This window comes from Pseudophryne corroboree, chromosome 9 (assembly GCF_028390025.1).
Source record: "Pseudophryne corroboree isolate aPseCor3 chromosome 9, aPseCor3.hap2, whole genome shotgun sequence".
Classification (NCBI taxonomy): domain Eukaryota; kingdom Metazoa; phylum Chordata; class Amphibia; order Anura; family Myobatrachidae; genus Pseudophryne; species Pseudophryne corroboree.
In genome coordinates this window covers 449360827-449388695 of record NC_086452.1, presented here as the reverse complement: position 1 = coordinate 449388695, position 27869 = coordinate 449360827, and the positions used below count along the sequence as shown (strand labels likewise).

The following is a 27869-nucleotide window of genomic DNA, read 5'->3' as shown; positions in this document are numbered from 1 at the left end:
TTCCCGCTCTGCACCCTCTGTGGGAACTGACAACACCCCCAACCTTCCCGTCAGTGGAGGCACCCTGATTGGCTTACTGCTATCTGCAGCCACACCTCTCAGTGCTGTGCGGGTGTGGCTAGTGCTGTGCGGGTGTGATCACTGTTGTGTGGGAGTGGCCAGTGCTGTGTGGCTGTGACCAGTGCTGTGTAGGTGTGGCTAGTGCTGTGTGGGTGTGGCCAGGGCTTTGTGGCTGTGATCAGCACTGTGTGGGTGTGAGCATTGTTGTGTGGGTGTGGCCACTTCTGTGTGGGAGTGGCCAGTGCCGTGTGGGCGTAAACACCTCCTACATGTATCTCTAAATACATAGAAATAGTAAAATGCCAGAATTTTGTTGGGGGGAAAAATAGAAATATAATAGTAATACTTATAATCAGCAACGGCTGCAGATCCAAATACCTTTTGCAGGGGGAGGACCAGGACCGGCAGCCTCCATGCAGAAGCAGGGACTCGGCATTAGGCTTCACTGTAGTGTCGCAGGAGTCTGGGGGCGGGTTTGGGAGAGGGAAGCCTAATGTCTAATGCACGGCAGCTGTGATGCCACTGCCAATCCCGGATACACGCTAGCACATGTATTACATACATCTTTTGTTCACTTTTCTGCACTCTAAATAAAGCTTTCTTTGATTTGCATATAATGTTACATTTTAATGGGATAATGTATCCTTATCCTGTCATAATATACAGTGTGTGTGTGATTTTATATATATATATATATATATATATATATATATATATATATATACAGTGCATCCGGAAAGTATTCGCAGCACTTCACTTTTTCTACATTTTGTCATGTTACAGCCTTATGCCATAATGGAATAAATTCATTTTTCCCCCGCAAAATTCTACACACAATGCCCCATAATGACAACGTGAAGAAGAAAAAAAACTTTGTTGTTGAGATTTTTGCATATGTATTAAAAATAAAAAAACGAATAAATCACATGTACATAAGTATTCATAGCCTTTGCCATGAAGCTCAAAATTGAGCTCAGGTGCATCCTGAAACAATACTTTCCAGATGTAATATATAAATAAATATATATATATATATATATATATATTGTGTATATGTATATATATATATATACTAGTGTACTGTATCAATAGGAATGTTTATATATTAATGTTACTTGTGTATTATACTTCTAACAACTCCCCCACCCCACACACAAACACACACCTTTTACAGAATTGCTGTCAGCAGGCAGTAGTCTTTATTGCTTCATGGAAAGCAATTAATCCTAAATTATTTAGCATAATCCTGTTCTCTCATATACCTCGCCCATGCTGTATACCCCTGCCTGCCTCTGCCGGCTCGCGCACACAGCTCAGACTGTATATAAATAACTGCTAAAGTCACCTTTGCCTCTCCGAAGCCATTAACACTATGTGGCAGGCAGGCACCCGCTCCTGTGTCATGCATCGCTGAGCCGGAGAGGCAAGTGACAATTGAAGGACACTCTGCCAGCCAAGGCCCCGGTGGAGCTGAATTTAACATGAGCCTCTGCTGCTGCTGTGAGGGATGAAGACAGGAGATTTGCTTTACCAGCCTGCCAGAGGCGGGGATACAGTTACAGGCCTTGCAGCTGAATGGCCTCCTTAGACCGGATTATGATTCAGCAGCATTCAGAAAGTTCCGAAGATGCTGTGTAACCGAGCTATAGAGCACCCAACAAGTCCTTTGGAGAGTTCAGTTGGTTTATATAGTAGCATAACGTAGTAAATACGGCAGGGGGAAGCTTTGGGACAGTTGCTTTGGGATAGCCTGAGTTGGTTTAGTTCACCTGTAAAGCATACTTGCCTACTGTCCCGGAATGGCCGGGAGGCTCCCGAAAATCGGGTGACCCTCCCGCCCCCCCGGAAGAGCAGGCACGTCTCCCGGAATCAGGGGTCTCCCTGCCCGTCCGCCCACTTAGTGTGTAAAGTGGGTGGTCCGGGCAGTTGATGACGCGATTCTTGCTGAATCACGTTATCATAGCCACGCCCCCTGCAGTGTAATGCCGGGGATCGCGTCATTACAGAGTGGGGGCGTGGCTTAAAGGATGTGCCGTGGAAACTCCGCCCCTGCTCCACCCCCGTCCCACCTCCGGTCCACCTCCTCCCCAAGTCACAGCCCTCCCCTGCCCCCTTGCTGAGCCGACCTGGCTGCTCTCTCCGGCAGAGAGCAGCCAGAATGTCGGCAAGTATGCTGTAAAGTGTGATGGGCATAAGGCGCTCATAACTTTATTGTGATTACATAAACCTTTTCTTTAAGCTAGCTTATCACTAAAATAAACAACACCACACACTGAAATAAAGACACGGACACGGTAGCTGGAGTTAAAGGTCAGACGATGTTTATTGATCGCTGACCAACTCTTTAAACTATAATTGTGATCGAATTAGAATTGATTTAGAATATAGGCCCTCATTCCGAGTTGTTCGCTCGGTATTTTTCATCGCATCGCAGTGAAAATCCGCTTAGTACGCATGCGCAATGTTCGCACTGCGACTGCGCCAAGTAACTTTACTATGAAGAAAGTATTTTTACTCACGGCTTTTTCATCGCTCCGGCGATCGTAATGTGATTGACAGGAAATGGGTGTTACTGGGCGGAAACACGGCGTTTCAGGGGCGTGTGGCTGAAAACGCTACCGTTTCCGGAAAAAACGCAGGAGTGGCCGGGGAAACGGTGGGAGTGCCTGGGCGAACGCTGGGTGTGTTTGTGACGTCAACCAGGAACGACAAGCACTGAACTGATCGCACAGGCAGAGTAAGTCTGGAGCTACTCTGAAACTGCTAAGTAGTTAGTAATCGCAATATTGCGAATACATCGGTCGCAATTTTAAGAAGCTAAGATTCACTCCCAGTAGGCGGCGGCTTAGCGTGTGTAACTCTGCTAAATTCGCCTTGCGACCGATCAACTCGGAATGAGGGCCATAGATTTAAATTTAGCTTGGAGGATGGCAAACAGAAAGTCGCTACCAAACACCAGCACCAGTCACCTAGATGAAACCACCAAACCAAGGAGGGGAGTACCCAAACCCCGCCTCCTTCCCGCATAACCCGCATTGTGCTGGCCTCACCCCTCTTTTCTCTGGCAAACGTTCGGTTCCCGCAGGGGAACGTCTAATGTCCAACCGCAAGAGAAGGACACACCTGCCGTCCTTCTAAAGAGGGAGCCCCACAATGACCACTTATGCCTGTGTGACAGTTGGTTGGTAGCGACTTCCCGCTACCAAGGTTTACAAAACCGCCACCGCCATCCGCAACCAGCAACAATAACCAACTAAGAACAACTAAATAGCCCTACCGAAAAAGACCAAAAATATCCTCCAGGAAAATCTGCACTCCTACCGGAGAAAGATGAACCCCATCCTCCTTGTAGAACTGCCTATTCCTTAGCACAAGTAGAGGATGCCTGATCACCACTCCACCTATGGCCCTGACAAAAAGAGACACCGCCGAATTCACCTTCTTGCGTGCCTTCTCCAGCGCCGAGAAACGCACCGCACCACGCCAATGGAAACGTGGCACCATTTCCGACCAAACAATGCAGACTCCTGGCCAGTGACAACGGATCGCCACCAAATCCGCCTTAACAGACAAAATCAAGTCTATGCCCTTAACTCGACCTAGATCATTACCACCTAAATGAAGGACGATACTGACAATGCTAAATTCCTTTGTCGTATAAACAACCCTTATGAAGCTAAGAACACTGTACGCTGTTTACTTCAGAAGTACCGTAATGGTACGCTATCTGCGTAGCGATCGCTCAGCCGTAGGCGAGACGCTCAAGCGTCACGTTCGCTCACGGCCCAGTGATCACAGGACACGTTATTGGTTATGTCTAGGGGAATGATTCGCTGTAGCGTAGCGTACGCTCGAGACCACGAGGAGGTCACCAGCGGTGCAGGCGCTCACAGCACAATACCTTTATATTTAAACCTTTTAACAATGTAATGCGCTATATATCTTAATGTGAATACAGGGTGTAAGTGCAACCTTGTGTAACCTGACTAACTACAAAGCTGATTGAACGTCACCGACGCTCAAGTGAACACTTAACACTATAGAAAATACACAGATACTTGTTTAGGGTTCCAAAGCCTATTATCTGTATTATATCTAGTATACTTGTAAAAGAGTAACACAGTACAAATGATACACTACAATATAACAAAGACTTCCTAACCAAACACCTAACTAAGGGATAAACTACAATACTATCCTGATCTAATACAATACAATACAATACAATAAAGTTTAGTCTAGGGGAGATATGAGAGAAAAGAGAAAATAGAGAGAGAGAAATAGACACAGAGGGAGAGAGAGAAATTGGCTCACAGAAAGACAATGATTACGGAGAGAACTTACGCACAAGGGTATGATCGCCAGCGCCTCGATATCCAGCTCCCGATTATCAGCAGATAACCGTTGATGAGAGAGTGAGAGCTGGATGTGGTCGGTCTGCCTATTTATGCCCCACACACAATGCAATCTCCTAGTCCCTACAATCCTACAGTTTATTGGACACAGGAATTCGGCCCTGTACTGTAACCAAAGGTCATAGGTTGATTCATACAGGTGGGCTGTGCTGATTTCCAACAGCTCAGGTGGGTGGGGAACTGGGTTTCCCGCCGCATACCTGAGTATGTGCAAATCATAGAAATGGACATAAACTTCTTACGTCCATAACTATTCGCACGAGCGATTAATACGCTCCAAACCAACACCGGAATATTGCTAATTAAATACTCTTCCGATGGGTACCAAACACTGCTGTATGACTCCTGTTAGACCCTTCGTGCAATACAAAGAGGGATTCCTCCGCTCAGGGACATTCTATCTAAACCAAACTTACAGAAACTATTGAGGGGAACATGATCTATAAACTACATTAATTGTGAACTTTTGTAACGAATGAGTCGCACGCTACGATCACATAAACTCTACCGTAAATGCGCATACTGCGCGTGCGAGTGCACGCTATTGCGGGTATGCGCTTCCACGGGAGAGCGTACGCATGCGCAGCACGGACCAGTGTGCGGTGCAAATATGGCAGTGTGCACTAAGACATTTTTCTGACTTTGACAGTCCACCCTTTGGCAGTCAATAATAACTGCCACAAAATATTTAAGGAGAAAAATGTAAGTCAGGGGTTAATTGATTTCCATGGTGGGGTAAGGAAGAAGAGAGGAGTAGGTGTGAAAAGGGTATGACCTAGTGAGAGAGTAGGAGCATGTGTGTATGAGTCCATGTTTGGAGGGTCATGTATCATCGTGCCGTACGTGTGGTAAATCAAGCTTCGAGGTATTGCGAAGTATACATTTGAATTCCTTCTTATCCTGTGGTACAGGTCTGTGGATGGGCTGTCAAACTTTACCGAGCTCATTTCGGCTGTAGTTGTAACAAAATGGGGATGCACATTTTAGTTGATGATACATGAATGGGGGAGGTATGTGGTTGCTGATATCTGTGCCTGTATTCCCTATCGACTATGTGTGTCATTACCTGAGGGTTGTAGAGATGAAGATAAAGAACACTTATGGAAAATGCAATGATATTCTATGTCAGGGAAATGTACATCTGTCGATTGAGGTCTTGATTGGTGTCGGTTGATTGGAGTCTTCTTCTTTGTGCTTTTGCTCATAAATCGTGAGTAAAGCAAACAACGTCCATGGATTTACAAAAAAAAAATGTTGGGCTAGCGTGATTTTAAAGTTCCTAGGGAAACTGGGGTACCCATGGCATTGTCCATCAAAATCTTGTATAACAGGTCGTCTGCTCTTCTTCTTTCCATCTTTCCGTTGTCGGCCCCTTGGCTCATCAAATCCTTCGTCTACGTGGGTCTTTGTACCTCGGAGGAAAACATAGAAATGGGTGAAAGACGGACCGTATACTCATTACATCATCACATTCTGGTTTCTATCATTGGGTCATAAATCAAATCCAGGTTAATTACAGCTTCCTCACTCCTTAAGCTCATCACTTTCGTACTTTGCTTGCACCTCATCAAAGCCTGCCCGCATCTAAATATCAATCCAATAGATATAACGACACCCAAAATACATAGGAGAAACTTTCCAACATCCATTATGACTCCTTGAGCCCACTCTCCCAAACCGGAGAACCAATTTCGCGGGTTCAACCATGACACCCAACCAGTCAGCTCATTACCTACAGCAGCAAGGGTGAGATTGTGTTTCCGACGAAATTCCCACTTTAATTGCAGAATATCGTCCATCTTTTGGTCTATGACCTCTACCGGATCCTCGGTGCTATTTGTGATATACGTGCAACACTTTATGCCGTACTGTGTTGCCAATGTAACACAATATCCGCCTGTTACTGCTGTAAGATAATTAAGAATCATCCTATGCTGAACTAGTTCTGTTTTGTAAGCTTGAAGTTCTCTTCCAGTGTATCTAAACGTGTCATCATACATTTCAGTGATATTATCTAACAAATTGGCGAGTGCGGAAATGTATCTATAATTCATCACACCTCGAGCGGTGCGAGTGAAATCTAACGCTACCAGAACCTGAATCCCGGTGGATTCATGGATAAGATCAGAGGCCGGATGCTCTAACCTTTCTGACAGGTGTCTTTTAACAAGGTGCTCGTAGTGAGTGTGAGTGTAAGGAGCTTGGGCACCACGGTGTATGTCCTTCATTTTGTCATGTGTAAAAGTCATCACTTCAGGCAATACTTTTCCAATATAACACAATCCTTCAGAGTTTGGGGCAAGCCACTTGTACGCCTTTCTCCCGCATATGAAATATGCATCATCGGGGAGAACATATGGGACGGAGAAGGACATGACCATGTTACAAACCTTCCAGGTGAAATCTCCTGACCCTAATTCTTCCATCTGCCTAATGCACGTATCGGTTTGTACGATATGTGCACAGTATCCTGGTGATACCTCTCCAACTTTAGTAATCCTATTTCCTAAGGTATATCGATACCGGAAAGATTTTCCTCTACTGGCTATGTGGCGTACGAGCTCTGTATCTGTAGGCATTCTATCTGCTCTGTGTGAAAAGGTCATGGTAAGGTTGCTCCATGACACTTCCCAATTTCCCGGTTTTCTGGGATTGGAGATGTTAAAACATATGAGGGACCTATCCACATGGTATTGGTGGAGCTTCAAACTAGGAGGGCTGGAGATGTTAAACCTCCGGTCCACCGGTCTCCCACCACTTGGCTCAAGTACCTCCCCTAACGTTAAAGGAAATGGTACTAGCCCTGATTTACTGTGACCCTGAGGTACTTGAGAGCATACCCAACAATCTGTTTGGTTCAACACGTTACCCACTAGAGAGTGATAGTCACTCAATGGATGCCGGTCCATATGGATATTAAAACTGGATTGGCATTACTTTGTTACAGAGCCTACAGATACAACTTTCTTTTTGAACTAACATTCCTTCACAGTTGTTTACAAATAACATGGTTGTTAGATCGTGCCCGGTACTCGCCTTTGCTTGGTGATTGGGTTGCTATTGGAAATTTACACCTCCGTCTCAGTCATCAGGACCTTTCTGGATCCTTTCTCGACCTCACTGGTACTCTCACCGAAACAGACTGCTCTGGTCAACATCATGGTTAACGGGAAAAATCCATATCACAGTCTCTTGGGGCAAGTCCATCTTACAGGAGGAGAAAAGAAGAAATTTGTAAATGGGGTATAAGAAAATCAGTTTGAGGGGGAGAGAACTCGTTACGATAATAAGTTCTCTCGTCTTGTTGTTCTTCTTGTTCTGCTGTCCTCTCAAAGGTGTTGTCTCTCAGTCTTCAAAAACGATCATTCTGGTGATGCAATATTCCTTCCTAACCGACGATCTTTCTGTAAGGAGCAAAAATCTGGCATTACCATTGGTCCAACTGAGGGGTGACATACCATCTTTAAATCATGGAAACATGAGTGAGGAGAGAGAGAAAATAAAAAACAAAAGAGATAGAGAACAATTCATGTGCATATATACATTACATAACCCGACAATAACCACCAATAAGAGAAGAGAAACAAAGCATTTTTAAACATTGTCAACTTTAAGAAAACATTGTCAGACTATTTGGCTGTCGTATCTACGTGTCTAATGGTTTCCTTGAGCAGTCCCTCCCCACCAGCACTTGCATTATTCCACTGTCTGTATCTGGCCAGAATACATTGTGGTGGATAGGTCATGCTGGGGTTTGGTAGACTTCTGCAAGGACCAAGCGAATATGCAATGTTTGAATTCTTACCAATAATCGTCAGAGATGGGGATAGAGAGAGAAAAGGGAAAAACATTTTTCACAAATACATTTACAACGTTTAACCTGGTCATTCCCGTGTCTTCAGTGAATGACCTCCCACTTCATTAACCGTTACCTCAGGCTTGCCTCCATTCCTAACAATCACCTTTCCTGCCTATGTGATTCTTGATTATAATGGTGTGTGTTGTAATTTTGCTCATTTCTTGGTCTAGGGGGTCTAACTTTATGTGGGCTGTTGCAGTTGTGGGCATAATGCCCTTCTCTCCTACAATGGTAACAAATCCTGGGCTTCCTCCAAGTGTCAGTGAAATGGGGTCTTGGCTGATTTGATGCCTCCTCAAACGCTCGGATGCTCATCATCATCAATCGTTTCCCCTGTGCTTCCCTGGTTCCTTGGTTTTTATGATTATGGTGTGGTCTTTCTCGTGATCTACAATCTCTTGCAATGTGTCCCTTTCTATGACAATGGTAACAGACTACCATATCTGGATTTCTCGCAGGGGTGTGGGGCTTTTGTTGGGGTGGTCTTGTGGTTTGGGCCTGTATTTTTGCTGCCATTAACTTATCTCTTTGTGACTCTCTGTATCTGGTGATATTCTGATCCTGATTGATGACGGCCTCTCTTAGTGCAGTCACCGAGATATCTCTCCAGTTTGGGTTGGTGGTCTGTACCCTTGTTTTTAATTCATCTTTTAAACCATTCATTAATACCTTAACCGCTATTCTTCTATGTTGTGCATTTGTCTTGATGTCCGTGATCCCAGTGTTTCCAGCCATTATTTGCAGTGCTCGATTGAAATAATTAGAAACATTTTCCCTTTCGTTTTGTCTTATGGAGAAAATTTCATTCCACTTGACAGCAGCTGGGAAATATATTCCTAACTGTCGGTTAATCTGCCTAATACATTCCTGATTGTGTTCCTCCGTACAAGGTACCTCTGTGTTTAATTTACAATCAGCAATGAACTTTTCAGGGTCAACCCTGGAGGGCAAACATGCCCTCAGCACTGTCCGCCACTCTTTGTTGGTGGGTTCTGTGGCGTTTCCTAGTTCTTTTATAAACCTTTGACATTTGGCTAGATTTTTCCTAGGATCAGGAAATTCAGACACAATTGATCTCAATTCGGTCCGGGACAAGAGACAGCGCATTGCACTGTCCTTGACGGGAATGATTCCCTGATCGTCAGTCTTCCCATTGGGGACTGAGATCACCCTGGCCAGATTGAGCTCAGTTCCATCATCTTGTGTTGGCCTTACAATATGGGGTACATCTGTTTGTGCGTGATATGAAACATTGTACGTACCTGTGGACACGACCTCACCTGACCCTCCGTTAGGGGGTTCGATTATTGCCTTTACCCATTTGGTCGTGTCCACCTGGATGGCTTCTGTGATGGTTGTTGGAAGAGGTGCTGACATCGTTCTGGGCTCACTGTCTTGTTTGTATTCCTGAGGGAGGTTTGACATGGGGTGCAACTGGCACAGGTTAATAGTTGTACATTCAACAGTATTACAATAATCATTGTTACATTTATTACACTTATTCTTATAATCTATATTACAGTTGCTAAGAGCGTTTTTATTGTTCCACCCTTGTGCTTTTCTCTCCGCAATCAACTCCTCTCCCGATGCCATGTCTCTCCTCTCAAGATAAGAGTCAGAAAAGTCAATAGACTCTCTTTGTAATTCACTTTCCTGTTGCCATAACTGTAAATATTCATAATGTTTATTTTCTGAAATATATACACAGAGGGCGAATGGCGCTCGTGTATCCGGATATTTTTAGTTGTTTGGGCTGCAACCTATGGTTGAAGTACCTCCAAAAATACTTCACTCAGGTAAGTTTAACAAAAGGTTTTCATAGGTGCGCCTGATGTGTGAAATGTATAACAATTGGTTAAATGCTTTATATAATAAGCAGTCAGAAAACTAGAACTAATAAATAAATAGCAATATAGAGAAATGGGATGAAAAAAGAAGAATATATCTTTATTTATAAAGAAATTTATGAAAAAAATATTAATAATAATAATAGAATATTCATGTAGAAAAAATGGGAGGAAAAAATCCCGGGGGAGGGGAGGTCGGGGGATGAAACAAATGTAGTACTGATTAACTGGTGGTCAAGATATATGTTGTTTCACAGAATGCTGGTCACTCCAGAATGGTGGCGTCCCACCTCTGGGTGAATCATGAAGGTGTGCAAAAAAATGAAAGTCCAGAGCTTTAAGTCAATTAATATAGAGTCAATTATAATACTGAAAATTGTATTAAGATCCTAAAAAGGTGAAAAAAGCGAAAAAAATGAGAAAAATATTTTTGGGGTACCCCTGGATTGCCGCTGGCGATAGGGGTCGGGGTGTGGTGAGTGCTAGGTAATTAGGACTCCTGGACAGGCTGTGCCCCTCTAAGCCCGGTCCACCCCGCTGTCGCTCTAAGAGCGCAGCACGGTGCCCTGGTGAGAGGAGAACAGTCGTGAGTCTTGGAGAGGGAGGTAGGGGCTGCTTCTAGCACAGTTAGTGCTGTCCGCCGCGCCTTCTCTCCTCCTACAGGGTCCCTTACCTTAAAGCTCCTGCTCCGTCTCCTCGTTCCCCCGCCAGCGGTCTCTTCCGTCTCGGCCGCGGCCCGGCGATCTCCTGCACTTCCGGGTTGGGTCACGTGACCGGTCTCGGATGCCTGTGGGTCCCGTCTATTTCTCGTCGTTCTTTCGTTCTCTCTTTCCTCCGTCCTTGGATTCACGCTCTGTCAGAGCGTGAATCCAAGGACGGAAGAAAGAGAGAACGAAAGAACGACGAGAAATAGACGGGACCCACAGGCATCCGAGACCGGTCACGTGACCCAACCCGGAAGTGCAGGAGATCGCCGGGCCGCGGCCGAGACGGAAGAGACCGCTGGCGGGGGGAACGAGGAGACGGAGCAGGAGCTTTAAGGTAAGGGACCCTGTAGGAGGAGAGAAGGCGCGGCGGACAGCACTAACTGTGCTAGAAGCAGCCCCTACCTCCCTCTCCAAGACTCACGACTGTTCTCCTCTCACCAGGGCACCGTGCTGCGCTCTTAGAGCGACAGCGGGGTGGACCGGGCTTAGAGGGGCACAGCCTGTCCAGGAGTCCTAATTACCTAGCACTCACCACACCCCGACCCCTATCGCCAGCGGCAATCCAGGGGTACCCCAAAAATATTTTTCTCATTTTTTTCGCTTTTTTCACCTTTTTAGGATCTTAATACAATTTTCAGTATTATAATTGACTCTATATTAATTGACTTAAAGCTCTGGACTTTCATTTTTTTGCACACCTTCATGATTCACCCAGAGGTGGGACGCCACCATTCTGGAGTGACCAGCATTCTGTGAAACAACATATATCTTGACCACCAGTTAATCAGTACTACATTTGTTTCATCCCCCGACCTCCCCTCCCCCGGGATTTTTTCCTCCCATTTTTTCTACATGAATATTCTATTATTATTATTAATATTTTTTTCATAAATTTCTTTATAAATAAAGATATATTCTTCTTTTTTCATCCCATTTCTCTATATTGCTATTTATTTATTAGTTCTAGTTTTCTGACTGCTTATTATATAAAGCATTTAACCAATTGTTATACATTTCACACATCAGGCGCACCTATGAAAACCTTTTGATAATGTTTATTTTGTCTCTTCGTTAGTTCAACGAGACTTATCCTCCTCCTTAAATTTTGTAACACCTCTGGACTGAAGCTACCTATTCTTGGGAACTTGTCCCTGTCTTGTACAGTCATTCTTTGCCATTCATCACATAAAACCTCTGTGTGACTACCGTATTTTTCACACATAATGTATCTTGCCGACCCAATTGGTCGGTCCTCCGAATCAACCTGAACCTGGGTTGATCGCCCCCTACCGGAACAAATGGCCCCCATAATCTGTAGGCGTTGCTTATTCCTCCTTGGATCTTTTATCTCAAGGTTTTCAGCGAACCCTTACAAACAAACCAAGATGTCCTTGGGCAGGCCGGCGGTGGTGGTTTATCAAGTACCCCACTTACTTCTCGCCCACGTTGGCCTGTGCCGCAATCACTGTAACCAGAGCTGTGGTACCCAACCCAGGGCCCCTGTAAACCTTTACTTACTGGGGCGTGCTGGACCTACCAGTCCCCAGCAAGTATCGGTTGTTGGATAGTTCCTGAGTGACCAGCGAACTTCCCTTCCAAAAATAAAAAATTACACAAATCACGTCAGAATGTACAAATAGCGTTTGTGACCACTTTACTCTAATGGTATTTAGGTCAGATTACTAACTACTGCACACAATTACGTGTGGTCCAATCGTTCAGTACACGAGCACTACTTGTCATGTACTGAAAGACCAATGGAATCGATGTTTCCGGCCGCGATTCCTTCAGCAAGAGCTTATGGCCTATATGGGTTCTGCACCAACACCCCAGGCGTTGTGCCACTGGACTTTTATAGCGGACCTTTTACCTTACGACCTCCTGGTCTTGTTCCTTATGACCTCCTGGTCTTGTTACCTTATGGTCCGCTATACTCTAATGCTCAAATATTATTTTAACCAGGGATGCCTCCCTAGCCACCGTATATGTCACTTACACGTATGTTCCTCGACGAGTACTCGACTTTCCTTTTGGTTCCACCTTAAAGTTATATAAACTTTTGTATACAAACACACTCACTCAACACATGTACACTTTGTTTCTATATCTATTTCTGCGCAGAAATTGTCTTCAGGCCAAAAGTGTTACCAATTAGGAGCAGGATCTGTTAAACTAAATTTCAGATTTTCCAAAAAAATAGATTTGCGTTATTTACCGCGTCGCGTTATCTACCGCTGTGCGTTACTTATCGCTTTTGCGCTAATTATCGCTTTGCGCTAATTATCGCTTTTCGTGACTTGGGCTACGTGGGCGTAACCAGACGCTACGTTGCGTAATGAACGCTGCGTGCTTCTGCCTTTTGGATTGCGTACGCTAGTCTTTGTTAGCGACACGTGTACGCAATGCAAAGGATCCACCGTAACACAATATATTTATTTATCAATGTAGATGATCCCTGATCATCTACCGCAATCCACACTGACTGCCTTGTATCTCAGACAAACCGTGTGTTTGTTCTATACTTTAACTATTACCTCTACTTTTAAATAACAGCAAATCTCTTTTTAGCACTTTCTATCAACTATAAAAAAATTGGCAAACAGGAATAGTGATATACGAAATTTGAAAAAGAAATGCAGATAAATGTATGCGTACGCAAGACAAAAGAAAAATAAACAGTTTTAAAAGACACAAGCGTTTTGTTCTTACTTCCGGTTACCGGATTCCTTCGGCACTCTTTACCTAAGCGAAGCAGACGCTTATCCCGTCAGCAACTGCGAGACAACCTCCCACCCTTTGCTGGGGGATAATGTCTGCTGATCTACCTAGTGCAGATATGAGAAGGACCGGACGAGCCCGCAATTGACAATGCTAAATTCCTTTGTCGTATAAACAACCCTTATGAAGCTAAGAACACTGTACGCTGTTTACTTCAGAAGTACCGTAATGGTACGCTATCTGCGTAGCGATCGCTCAGCCGTAGGCGAGACGCTCAAGCGTCACGTTCGCTCACGGCCCAGTGATCACAGGACACGTTATTGGTTATGTCTAGGGGAATGATTCGCTGTAGCGTAGCGTACGCTCGAGACCACGAGGAGGTCACCAGCGGTGCAGGCGCTCACAGCACAATACCTTTATATTTAAACCTTTTAACAATGTAATGCGCTATATATCTTAATGTGAATACAGGGTGTAAGTGCAACCTTGTGTAACCTGACTAACTACAAAGCTGATTGAACGTCACCGACGCTCAAGTGAACACTTAACACTATAGAAAATACACAGATACTTGTTTAGGGTTCCAAAGCCTATTATCTGTATTATATCTAGTATACTTGTAAAAGAGTAACACAGTACAAATGATACACTACAATATAACAAAGACTTCCTAACCAAACACCTAACTAAGGGATAAACTACAATACTATCCTGATCTAATACAATACAATACAATACAATAAAGTTTAGTCTAGGGGAGATATGAGAGAAAAGAGAAAATAGAGAGAGAGAAATAGACACAGAGGGAGAGAGAGAAATTGGCTCACAGAAAGACAATGATTACGGAGAGAACTTACGCACAAGGGTATGATCGCCAGCGCCTCGATATCCAGCTCCCGATTATCAGCAGATAACCGTTGATGAGAGAGTGAGAGCTGGATGTGGTCGGTCTGCCTATTTATGCCCCACACACAATGCAATCTCCTAGTCCCTACAATCCTACAGTTTATTGGACACAGGAATTCGGCCCTGTACTGTAACCAAAGGTCATAGGTTGATTCATACAGGTGGGCTGTGCTGATTTCCAACAGCTCAGGTGGGTGGGGAACTGGGTTTCCCGCCGCATACCTGAGTATGTGCAAATCATAGAAATGGACATAAACTTCTTACGTCCATAACTATTCGCACGAGCGATTAATACGCTCCAAACCAACACCGGAATATTGCTAATTAAATACTCTTCCGATGGGTACCAAACACTGCTGTATGACTCCTGTTAGACCCTTCGTGCAATACAAAGAGGGATTCCTCCGCTCAGGGACATTCTATCTAAACCAAACTTACAGAAACTATTGAGGGGAACATGATCTATAAACTACATTAATTGTGAACTTTTGTAACGAATGAGTCGCACGCTACGATCACATAAACTCTACCGTAAATGCGCATACTGCGCGTGCGAGTGCACGCTATTGCGGGTATGCGCTTCCACGGGAGAGCGTACGCATGCGCAGCACGGACCAGTGTGCGGTGCAAATATGGCAGTGTGCACTAAGACATTTTTCTGACTTTGACAGTACAACTAGGGCGACCCCAGCGGCGCTCCCGAGAAAAAAGGAGCCGCAACAAATCACCCCACAACATACCTCGAACATCTAACCATCGCAATTGCCTGGACCCAAAAACATCAGCTGCCCTAAGCGCCATGGGATGCCTTGCCGCCCAAAAAATATAGGAATGGCCAACCAGCCATACATGTTCCCCAAAATTGCAGATAGCTGCAAAAGAAAACATCCTAACATCAGAATTGTGAACATAGGAGGTCATTCCGAGTCGTTCGCTCGGAAAATTTCTTCGCATCGCAGCGTTTTTCCGCTTAGTGCGCATGCGCAATGTCCGCACTGCGACTGCGCCAAGTAAATTTGCTATGAAGTTTGGATTTTCACTCACGGCTTTTTCTTCGCTCAGGCGATCGTAGTGTGATTGACAGGAAATGGGTGTTACTGGGCGGAAACAGGACGTTTTATGGGCGTGTGGGAAAAAACGCTACCGTTTCCGGAAAAACGCAGGAGTGGCCGGAGAAACGGAGGAGTGTCTGGGCGAACGCTGGGTGTGTTTGTGACGTCAAACCAGGAACGACAAGCACTGAACTGATCGCAGATGCCGAGTAAGTCTGAAGCTACTCAGAAACTGCTACGAGGTGTGTAATCGCAATATTGCGAATACGTCGTTCGCAATTTTAAGATGCTAAGATTCACTCCCAGTAGGCGGCGGCTTAGCGTGAGCAACTCTGCTAAAATCGCCTTGCGAGCGAACAACTCGGAATGACCTCCATAATACATACATAAAGCACAACGTAACAAAAACCCAAGTGAAGGAGAAAAATCAAAAAACCTCCCGTGGACCTTGATAGAACAGCCAATTGAAATTAGGCCCCCTCGGAGGAAAAATTTTAAAAATTCACTTCACACCCTCGATTCCTGAACGGTAAGCGTTCAAAAACCGACGAGTAAACACGTTTTTGGGTTAGCGCAACAGGCGCACCTATAACTTATCCAAACGGGCATAGGACCTATAGGAGGCCGACTTCCAATGGCCCAGCTCCCGAATAGCCGCAGGGGATGAACCTGTAGCCGCTGCATGGGTAGCCGCCCCAATCCGAAAGGAATGGGTACCGAAGTCCGCCCCCTGCAAGCCCAATGCCGCCAAACATTTTTTGAACACAGCAGCAAATTGAAACTTTGTCAGAGGGTCAGCCTGCCCGTGCACCAGCAACTGGTCGCCCCCCGGAGGCCTCAACCGTACATACTCCTGCGTCAACCGCAGCGGGCAAACACCCGTTTCCTCCTGAGCCTCCAAGGACAACCAGCGACCCCGACCTGTTTGATCTGTCTTGGATCGCACAATCCTACAGAGCAACAGGCCCCCCTGCAAGCGCACATTTTCGTAAAGCAAACCTGACTCCCGAGACGCCTTGCTGCATGCCACCAACTCGCTCACTCGGAAAGCCCCAAAAAAGGCCAGGGCATACGCACAACTAAACAACGCCACCTCAAAATCCGAGGACGCAATTTGGGGCAGCACCCGCAGTAACTCTGCTAGAAGCTGCAACGTCATGGGTCTACGTGAGTCCGCAGGCGCCGGGCGCAACCTAGCCCAACCTTTCAGCGCTCTGGAAAGGACAAAAGACCCCGTGGGGTCCGTCATCCCGTGGAGCCGCAAGTGAAAAGAAATGCCCGCAAGGGCAGATGCTATGGCCGCTTTTGACCTACCGTTTTGGTAATGTTCCCAAACAAAGGTCATCAGGGCGTCGGCCGAGGACTCACCTGCTACCCCGTATCTACGCTGAAAGACGGACCAATCCCGCCAGGCAGCATCATACGCTCTGAGAGTGGAGGGAGCCAGAGCACACCTGGCTAAAGCAGCCAACCCGACTCGACAATCTGCCAGACAGAAGGTGGGCACTGTAACCCCTCCGCCGCCGCTCCCGGAACCAACGCCCTGAATTTGTCAAATTGGAACCGAGACAATGCATCCGCAATTCCATTGTCAATTCCGGGAACGTGGCGGGCCCTGAAATTAATATTGCGCCGCAAGCAAACTAACACTAGATGCCGTAGCAGCCTCAGAGCCTGCGGCGAGGAGGAACGCTGATTATTAATCGCATGTACCACCCCAGAGCCGGCCCTAATCAATATGATGCCCTAGGCAAGATTTTGGCAGGTGCCCCCTAGCACCGCCGCTAGTTCTGCCTTTTTTCTCGCATTCGCTTACGAACCCCCCGCGCAACCGCCGTGTTGGCGCAATGCACCATCTCCGCATAACGGGGAGGGTCCAGGGGAACTGCTGACGCTGGCGCTGCAACTTTCTGCGCTTCCTTCGCCATGCGCCGCGCGATAAGTCTAGCTAATTTACGCGGGCGCCGCGGAGAACCTGACGGAACACTGCTAGATGAGGAAGAACTACAGGATGAACTGTGTAAAGGAGGGGCATGCTCACCAGTGTTAGAAGGACCAGGAACCGCGTCGTCCGTTGCACTCGACTCCGTTGGCGGCCTAACTTCTCCCGTCGATGTCGCAGCCGCGGCCCCCTGCGGCCTTCGTCCCCGACGTGACGTAGCCCCGGAGTCAGCCAGCATCTGTGAGGGAGAAACAGAGGGAACAACAGGCGCGGGGGAAACCAGCGCATCATTCGCAATGGGGTGAACATGCGGGGGAGGAGGCCAAGCCCATTCGCCCTGCGGCGGAGGGCCGGCGGGAAGCTGCAGGGGAGGACCCCCGCCTGAGGGGTACGTAACGACGTGGGGAAAGACAGCCCCGACCCCCGAAGCGACCCCCATGGAGCAAGCAGGCCGCCATGACGTATGCGGCGCGTAACCGCCCGCCCCCGAAAGTCCGGACGATACCGGGAGGGACCCCGGAGGGGCAGGGGGGGGGGGCGGCAAAATGTGCGCCAACTGATTCGCTCCAGACAGGGATGGCCAGTGCTGCGAGCCCGCAAAAGCAAGGAGGGGAACCGTAACCCGGGGGCCGCCGACCGACCATGTGGTCTGGACGCCGGCGCCCGAGCCGGCAAAGTAGGGAGAAAATTGCGGAGCGGACGCCACGGTTAGGCCCATGGAGGACGCCCCAGCAGCTGCCGGGAACGCCGTCGCCAGGGGCCAAGGAAGGCCACCGGGGAAAAACTGGCCCCCAGCGAAGCCTTGCGGTGTGGCAAACGAGGGAGCAGGGCCGGGTAGGTGGTAAGTTGCCGCAATGGACGACTGAGTTGCCACCATCTGCAATGCCCCCGCCGGGCTGGGGGGAGGCGCCTGAAGCCCGACGTACGGGGACGCCGCCAAGGGCAGCCGATCAGCCAAAATGTCCCCGATGCGGGATTCCCCTCCGGGCAAGCCTGCCCTGGAAATGTAGGAGGGGCGGGCGTTGCAACAGCCCCAGCCCCGCCCCCCGCCGCGGGAACCTCCGACATCGCCCCCATCACCCCGTGCACCATTCTATACCTGGGCGCCACCGGCCCCTCCGCAGGGAGGGGTACATGCCCAATAGCACACGTACTGGGGACAGCGGGCACCTCACCCTGCTGCCCCAGGACCATATCTCCCTTTGGTGAGCCAGCCCCCCCTCACCCTCCGCAGCCCCGCCGCGGCCGCCCGGCACCACGTGGGCGCCCGAGCCGCCGCTGAGAGCCGCTGGCGGGGAAGGTGGGGAAGACCCGACGCTGCCTAACGCGCCGGGCAAGTGAGCCGTAGAAGTAACAGAGGGCGCGTCCCGACGCCACGTGCCGGGAGGCCGCCGGCCGCTGGTCTCCCGCTGGCAGGGTAGCGGGCCGTCGCGGCCCGACCCCGCCGCATGCCAGCCGCCGTCGTAGGCAACCTCCGGGGGGGAGCACTACGGGAGCGGGCGCGGGGGGTGCCCACAGCCTCCATGAGGTGGCGGGGGGGAGGGGCAGAGCGGCGTGGACGCGGCATCACAGGAGTGGGGTGAACCGCAGATAAACCATACAAAACTATGCAGCAGTGAGAACCCAATGGAGGGGGGAGAGCGTGCAGAATTAACAAGGCAGTATATAACAGGAACAAAGCAAGTGCTGTGACATGTACTTATCCTTCCTGGGCCATACAATGAATGGCAAGAGGAAGTCTAGGAAAATGGCCCTGACCTATATACTATCTTAAGACCCACCTATTAAGCTTGATGTACAACCTTCTAATCCAATAGGAAAAACCACAGGGAAAACTGATCTGCCTAGCAACTGCTTAGTCATTAAACAACCAATCACAAAAAGTAGAGCTCTTATATGGCCTCAGGCTTATGCAGCCTTCAGCTTATCTTAGGCACCAATGATCCCATTGGGATTCTGCTAGTTGCAATTATTAACCTGAAATCCATATTCTCCTTGAAAGCCTTCATGTCCCACTATGGACGGAAGCAGCGAGAAGAGGTAACGTCTGGCACCTAACAGAGCATTTTACACTTAGCTTCTCCGTCTCCTCCTTTCTCGCCCTCTCCCGGGAAAATATGACTATATTAAGCTTGTTCAAGGTGAACGTCTCCTTTATACGTTTTCATAAGGCAGACTGAGGGGTCTATTTATTACCCTGCAAGTAGCCAAAACTCTGGAGAAAGTGTAGAACTTCCCTCCAGAGAAGGCTATGCAATTTATTAAAGAGATGTCTCTATCCCTTAACGTATGATAGGGAGAATTGTCACCCCCCTCCTCCCTCCCCATATTTTTCCAATAGGGACATAAGGCGTATGCCTCGTGGGGAAGGAGCATGACAAAATTGATCCCAGAGAAAGCCTACGCTATGATGCTCCTATAAGAAGCTACTGGTGCTTTGTAAAAAAAATAAAAAATAAATAAGCATTGCAGTTGAGCAGATCTATGTAGTGTGCAGCCACACATCCAATCTCTTGCAGCCACACACTACATAGATCTGCTCACCCACAATGCTGATCATTTTGTCACAAAGTACAAGGTAAGCTTCAAATAGAATTCTCTAGCTTAGAATTATCTACCTTTTTATGCAAGGGCAGATAGCTCAATGAATAGATTGTCTGACTGCAGTGCCACAGGCAATGGGTTTGAATCCTGAGTATGTCAGCATCTTGAAATGTAATATAGGACACTGTGACCGAAAAACAAAAACCTCAAGTTGAGTTAATGAATGTTGTATAGGTTTTAGCGACAGAAGGGGTGGGGGTAGGAGACAGCGACGGTCAGGAGATGCTGGGCTTCAAAAAGGGGGGAAGCTGCAAGTGAAAGTAATTAAAATATATAATTGACAAGTGCCGCCAACCGAGCCTCCTACCCTGCAGCGCTATGTGCGGTGCCCCCTCCGCACACACCTAGTTACGGCCCTGACATACTGGCTTTACCCTTATTCCCATCATTCGGTGATACAGTCAATGGCTCAAGGCCACTCGGGATGGCGTTACCGTACCTTTGACATAGAATTTCTACGATGAATAAAGATAGTTACAGCAGCTATGTAGACACCATCCAGGAAATCGATACTCACTTTGCCCACATTGAGTATGTCACCTTGACAATGACGGCACCAGGATCCCAACACAGGTGCAATGCTACTTACAACATTTAAACCATTTGGGTGTTGCTTAGGCTACCAGCATCCGCATGTTTAAAGTTATAACACCCAGACGGTTTAAATCCCCTGACTACATTTACACCTGTGCTGGGATCTAGAGATGAGCGGGTTCGGTTTCTCTGAATCCGAACCCGCCAGAACTTCATGTTTTTTTTCACGGGTCCGAGCGACTCGGATCTTCCCGCCTTGCTCGGTTAACCCGAGCGCGCCCGAACGTCATCATGACGCTGTCGGATTCTCGCGAGGCTCGGATTCTATCGCGAGACTCGGATTCTATATAAGGAGCCGCGCGTCGCCGCCATTTTCACACGTGCATTGAGATTGATAGGGAGAGGACGTGGCTGGCGTCCTCTCCGTTTAGAATTAGAATAGATTAGAGAGACACTTGATTTACTAATTTTGGGGAGCATTAGGAGTACTCAGTAGTGTACAGTGCAGAGTTTTGCTGATAGTGACCAGTGACCACCACTTTTATTTATAATCCGTTCTCTGCCTGAAAAAAGCGATACACAGCACACAGTGACTCAGTCACATACCATATCTGTGTGCACTGCTCAGGCTCAGGCCAGTGTGCTGCATCATCTATTATCTATATATAATATTATATATATCTGTCTGACTGCTCAGCTCACACAGCTTATAATTGTGGGGGAGACTGGGGAGCACTACTGCAGTGCCAGTTATAGGTTATAGCAGGAACCAGGAGTACATAATATAATCCGTTCTCTGCCTGAAAAAAGCGATACACAGCACACAGTGACTCAGTCACATACCATATCTGTGTGCACTGCTCAGGCTCAGGCCAGTGTGCTGCATCATCTATTATCTATATATAATATTATATATATCTGTCTGACTGCTCAGCTCACACAGCTTATAATTGTGGGGGAGACTGGGGAGCACTACTGCAGTGCCAGTTATAGGTTATAGCAGGAGCCAGGAGTACATAATATATTATATAGTGAGTGACCACCAGACACACAGTGCAGTTTATTTAATATATCCGTTCTCTGCCTGAAAAAAGCGATACACACAGTGACTCAGTCAGTCACATACCATATCTGTGTGCACTGCTCAGGCTCAGGCCAGTGTGCTGCATCATCTATATATATTATATATCTGTCTGACTGCTCAGCTCACACAGCTTATAATTGTGGGGGAGACTGGGGAGCACTACTGCAGTGCCAGTTATAGGTTATAGCAGGAGCCAGGAGTACATAATATTATATTAAAATTAAACAGTGCACACTTTTGCTGCAGGAGTGCCACTGCCAGTGTGACTAGTGACCAGTGACCTGACCACCAGTATATAATATTAGTAGTATACTATCTCTTTATCAACCAGTCTATATTAGCAGCAGACACAGTACAGTGCGGTAGTTCACGGCTGTGGCTACCTCTGTGTCGGCACTCGGCAGCCCGTCCATAATTGTATATACCACCTAACCGTGGTTTTTTTTTCTTTCTTTATACATACATACTAGTTACGAGTATACTATCTCTTTATCAACCAGTCTATATATTAGCAGCAGACACAGTACAGTGCGGTAGTTCACGGCTGTGGCTACCTCTGTGTCGGCACTCGGCAGCCCGTCCATAATTGTATATACCACCTAACCGTGGGTTTTTTTTCTTTCTTTATACATACATACTAGTTACGAGTATACTATCTCTTTATCAACCAGTCTATATATTAGCAGCAGACACAGTACAGTGCGGTAGTTCACGGCTGTGGCTACCTCTGTGTCGGCACTCGGCAGCCCGTCCATAATTGTATATACCACCTAACCGTGGTTTTTTTTTCATTCTTTATACATACATACTAGTTACGAGTATACTATCTCTTTATCAACCAGTCTATATTAGCAGCAGACACAGTACAGTGCGGTAGTTCACGGCTGTGGCTACCTCTGTGTCGGCACTCGGCAGCCCGTCCATAATTGTATATACCACCTAACCGTGGTTTTTTTTTCTTTCTTTATACATACATACTAGTTACGAGTATACTATCTCTTTATCAACCAGTCTATATATTAGCAGCAGACACAGTACAGTGCGGTAGTTCACGGCTGTGGCTACCTCTGTGTCGGCACTCGGCAGCCCGTCCATAATTGTATATACCACCTAACCGTGGTTTTTTTTTTCTTTCTTTATACATACATACTAGTTACGAGTATACTATCTCTTTATCAACCAGTCTATATATTAGCAGCAGACACAGTACAGTGCGGTAGTTCACGGCTGTGGCTACCTCTGTGTCGGCACTCGGCAGCCCGTCCATAATTGTATATACCACCTAACCGTGGTTTTTTTTTCTTTCTTTATACATACATACTAGTTACGAGTATACTATCTCTTTATCAACCAGTCTATATATTAGCAGCAGACACAGTACAGTGCGGTAGTTCACGGCTGTGGCTACCTCTGTGTCGGCACTCGGCAGCCCGTCCATAATTGTATATACCACCTAACCGTGGTTTTTTTTTCTTTCTTTATACATACATACTAGTTACGAGTATACTATCTCTTTATCAACCAGTCTATATATTAGCAGCAGACACAGTACAGTGCGGTAGTTCACGGCTGTGGCTACCTCTGTGTCGGCACTCGGCAGCCCGTCCATAATTGTATATACCACCTAACCGTGGTTTTTTTTTCTTTCTTTATACATACATACTAGTTACGAGTATACTATCTCTTTATCAACCAGTCTATATATTAGCAGCAGACACAGTACAGTGCGGTAGTTCACGGCTGTGGCTACCTCTGTGTCGGCACTCGGCAGCCCGTCCATAATTGTATATACCACCTAACCGTGGTTTTTTTTTCTTTCTTTATACATACATACTAGTTACGAGTATACTATCTCTTTATCAACCAGTCTATATATTAGCAGCAGACACAGTACGGTGCGGTAGTTCACGGCTGTGGCTACCTCTGTGTCGGCACTCGGCAGCCCGTCCATAATTGTATATACCACCTAACCGTGGTTTTTTTTTCTTTCTTTATACATACATACTAGTTACGAGTATACTATCTCTTTATCAACCAGTCTATATATTAGCAGCAGACACAGTACAGTGCGGTAGTTCACGGCTGTGGCTACCTCTGTGTCGGCACTCGGCAGCCCGTCCATAATTGTATACTAGTATCCAATCCATCCATCTCCATTGTTTACCTGAGGTGCCTTTTAGTTGTGCCTATTAAAATATGGAGAACAAAAATGTTGAGGTTCCAAAATTAGGGAAAGATCAAGATCCACTTCCACCTCGTGCTGAAGCTGCTGCCACTAGTCATGGCCGAGACGATGAAATGCCAGCAACGTCGTCTGCCAAGGCCGATGCCCAATGGCATAGTACAGAGCATGTCAAAACCAAAACACCAAATATCAGTAAAAAAAGGACTCCAAAACCTAAAATAAAATTGTCGGAGGAGAAGCGTAAACTTGCCAATATGCCATTTACCACACGGAGTGGCAAGGAACGGCTGAGGCCCTGGCCTATGTTCATGGCTAGTGGTTCAGCTTCACATGAGGATGGAAGCACTCAGCCTCTCGCTAGAAAACTGAAAAGACTCAAGCTGGCAAAAGCACCGCAAAGAACTGTGCGTTCTTTGAAATCCCAAATCCACAAGGAGAGTCCAATTGTGTCGGTTGCGATGCCTGACCTTCCCAACACTGGACGTGAAGAGCATGCGCCTTCCACCATTTGCACGCCCCCTGCAAGTGCTGGAAGGAGCACCCGCAGTCCAGTTCCTGATAGTCAGATTGAAGATGTCAGTGTTGAAGTACACCAGGATGAGGAGGATATGGGTGTTGCTGGCGCTGGGGAGGAAATTGACCAGGAGGATTCTGATGGTGAGGTGGTTTGTTTAAGTCAGGCACCCGGGGAGACACCTGTTGTCCGTGGGAGGAATATGGCCGTTGACATGCCAGGTGAAAATACCAAAAAAATCAGCTCTTCGGTGTGGAGGTATTTCACCAGAAATGCGGACAACAGGTGTCAAGCCGTGTGTTCCCTTTGTCAAGCTGTAATAAGTAGGGGTAAGGACGTTAACCACCTCGGAACATCCTCCCTTATACGTCACCTGCAGCGCATTCATAATAAGTCAGTGACAAGTTCAAAAACTTTGGGTGACAGCGGAAGCAGTCCACTGACCAGTAAATCCCTTCCTCTTGTAACCAAGCTCACGCAAACCACCCCACCAACTCCCTCAGTGTCAATTTCCTCCTTCCCCAGGAATGCCAATAGTCCTGCAGGCCATGTCACTGGCAATTCTGACGAGTCCTCTCCTGCCTGGGATTCCTCCGATGCATCCTTGCGTGTAACGCCTACTGCTGCTGGCGCTGCTGTTGTTGCCGCTGGGAGTCGATGGTCATCCCAGAGGGGAAGTCGTAAGCCCACTTGTACTACTTCCAGTAAGCAATTGACTGTTCAACAGTCCTTTGCGAGGAAGATGAAATATCACAGCAGTCATCCTACTGCAAAGCGGATAACTGAGTCCTTGACAACTATGTTGGTGTTAGACGTGCGTCCGGTATCCGCCGTTAGTTCACAGGGAACTAGACAATTTATTGAGGCAGTGTGCCCCCGTTACCAAATACCATCTAGGTTCCACTTCTCTAGGCAGGCGATACCGAGAATGTACACGGACGTCAGAAAAAGACTCACCAGTGTCCTAAAAAATGCAGTTGTACCCAATGTCCACTTAACCACGGACATGTGGACAAGTGGAGCAGGGCAGGGTCAGGACTATATGACTGTGACAGCCCACTGGGTAGATGTATGGACTCCCGCCGCAAGAACAGCAGCGGCGGCACCAGTAGCAGCATCTCGCAAACGCCAACTCTTTCCTAGGCAGGCTACGCTTTGTATCACCGCTTTCCAGAATACGCACACAGCTGAAAACCTCTTACGGCAACTGAGGAAGATCATCGCGGAATGGCTTACCCCAATTGGACTCTCCTGTGGATTTGTGGCATCGGACAACGCCAGCAATATTGTGTGTGCATTAAATATGGGCAAATTCCAGCACGTCCCATGTTTTGCACATACCTTGAATTTGGTGGTGCAGAATTTTTTAAAAAACGACAGGGGCGTGCAAGAGATGCTGTCGGTGGCCAGAAAAATTGCGGGACACTTTCGGCGTACAGGCACCACGTACAGAAGACTGGAGCACCACCAAAAACTACTGAACCTGCCCTGCCATCATCTGAAGCAAGAAGTGGTAACGAGGTGGAATTCAACCCTCTATATGCTTCAGAGGTTGGAGGAGCAGCAAAAGGCCATTCAAGCCTATACAATTGAGCACGATATAGTAGGTGGAATGCACCTGTCTCAAGTGCAGTGGAGAATGATTTCAACGTTGTGCAAGGTTCTGATGCCCTTTGAACTTGCCACACGTGAAGTCAGTTCAGACACTGCCAGCCTGAGTCAGGTCATTCCCCTCATCAGGCTTTTGCAGAAGAAGCTGGAGGCATTGAAGAAGGAGCTAAAAGGGAGCGATTCCGCTAGGCATGTGGGACTTGTGGATGCAGCCCTTAATTCGCTTAACAAGGATTCACGGGTGGTCAATCTGTTGAAATCAGAGCACTACATTTTGGCCACCGTGCTCGATCCTAGATTTAAAGCCTACCTTGGATCTCTCTTTCCGGCAGACACAGGTCTGCTGGGGTTGAAAGACCTGCTGGTGACAAAATTGTCAAGTCAAGCGGAACGCGACCTGTCAACATCTCCTCCTTCACATTCTCCCGCAACTGGGGGTGCGAGGAAAAGGCTCAGAATTCCGAGCCCACCCGCTGGCGGTGATGCAGGGCAGTCTGGAGCGACTGCTGATGCTGACATCTGGTCCGGACTGAAGGATCTGACAACGATTACGGACATGTCGTCTACTGTCACTGCATATGATTCTCTCAACATTGATAGAATGGTGGAGGATTATATGAGTGACCGCATCCAAGTAGGCACGTCACACAGTCCGTACTTATACTGGCAGGAAAAAGAGGCAATTTGGAGGCCCTTGCACAAACTGGCTTTATTCTACCTAAGTTGCCCTCCCACAAGTGTGTACTCCGAAAGAGTGTTTAGTGCCGCCGCTCACCTTGTCAGCAATCGGCGTACGAGGTTACATCCAGAAAATGTGGAGAAGATGATGTTCATTAAAATGAATTATAATCAATTCCTCCGCGGAGACATTGACCAGCAGCAATTGCCTCCACAAAGTACACAGGGAGCTGAGATGGTGGATTCCAGTGGGGACGAATTGATAATCTGTGAGGAGGGGGATGTACACGGTGATATATCGGAGGGTGAAGATGAGGTGGACATCTTGCCTCTGTAGAGCCAGTTTGTGCAAGGAGAGATTAATTGCTTCTTTTTTGGGGGGGGTCCAAACCAACCCGTCATATCAGTCACAGTCGTGTGGCAGACCCTGTCACTGAAATGATGGGTTGGTTAAAGTGTGCATGTCCTGTTTTGTTTATACAACATAAGGGTGGGTGGGAGGGCCCAAGGACAATTCCATCTTGCACCTCTTTTTTCTTTTCTTTTTCTTTGCATCATGTGCTGATTGGGGAGGGTTTTTTGGAAGGGACATCCTGCGTGACACTGCAGTGCCACTCCTAGATGGGCCCGGTGTTTGTGTCGGCCACTAGGGTCGCTAATCTTACTCACACAGTCAGCTACCTCATTGCGCCTCTTTTTTTCTTTGCGTCATGTGCTGTTTGGGGAGGGTTTTTTGGAAGGGACATCCTGCGTGACACTGCAGTGCCACTCCTAGATGGGCCCGGTGTTTGTGTCGGCCACTAGGGTCGCTAATCTTACTCACACAGTCAGCTACCTCATTGCGCCTCTTTTTTTCTTTGCGTCATGTGCTGTTTGGGGAGGGTTTTTTGGAAGGGCCATCCTGCGTGACACTGCAGTGCCACTCCTAGATGGGCCCGGTGTTTGTGTCGGCCACTAGGGTCGCTAATCTTACTCACACAGCTACCTCATTGCGCCTCTTTTTTTCTTTGCGTCATGTGCTGTTTGGGGAGGGTTTTTTGGAAGGGCCATCCTGCGTGACACTGCAGTGCCACTCCTAGATGGGCCCGGTGTTTGTGTCGGCCACTAGGGTCGCTAATCTTACTCACACAGCTACCTCATTGCGCCTCTTTTT

General features: G+C 47.3%; 1 protein-coding gene across 2 annotated transcripts in view; it reads left to right on the top strand.

Annotated features, from left to right (window-relative positions):
- The window catches only part of KBTBD12 (kelch repeat and BTB domain containing 12), a 156752-nt gene that overhangs the window by 26711 nt on the left and 102172 nt on the right, over nucleotides 1–27869 (top strand). The gene's annotated exons all lie outside the window — the stretch shown is intronic.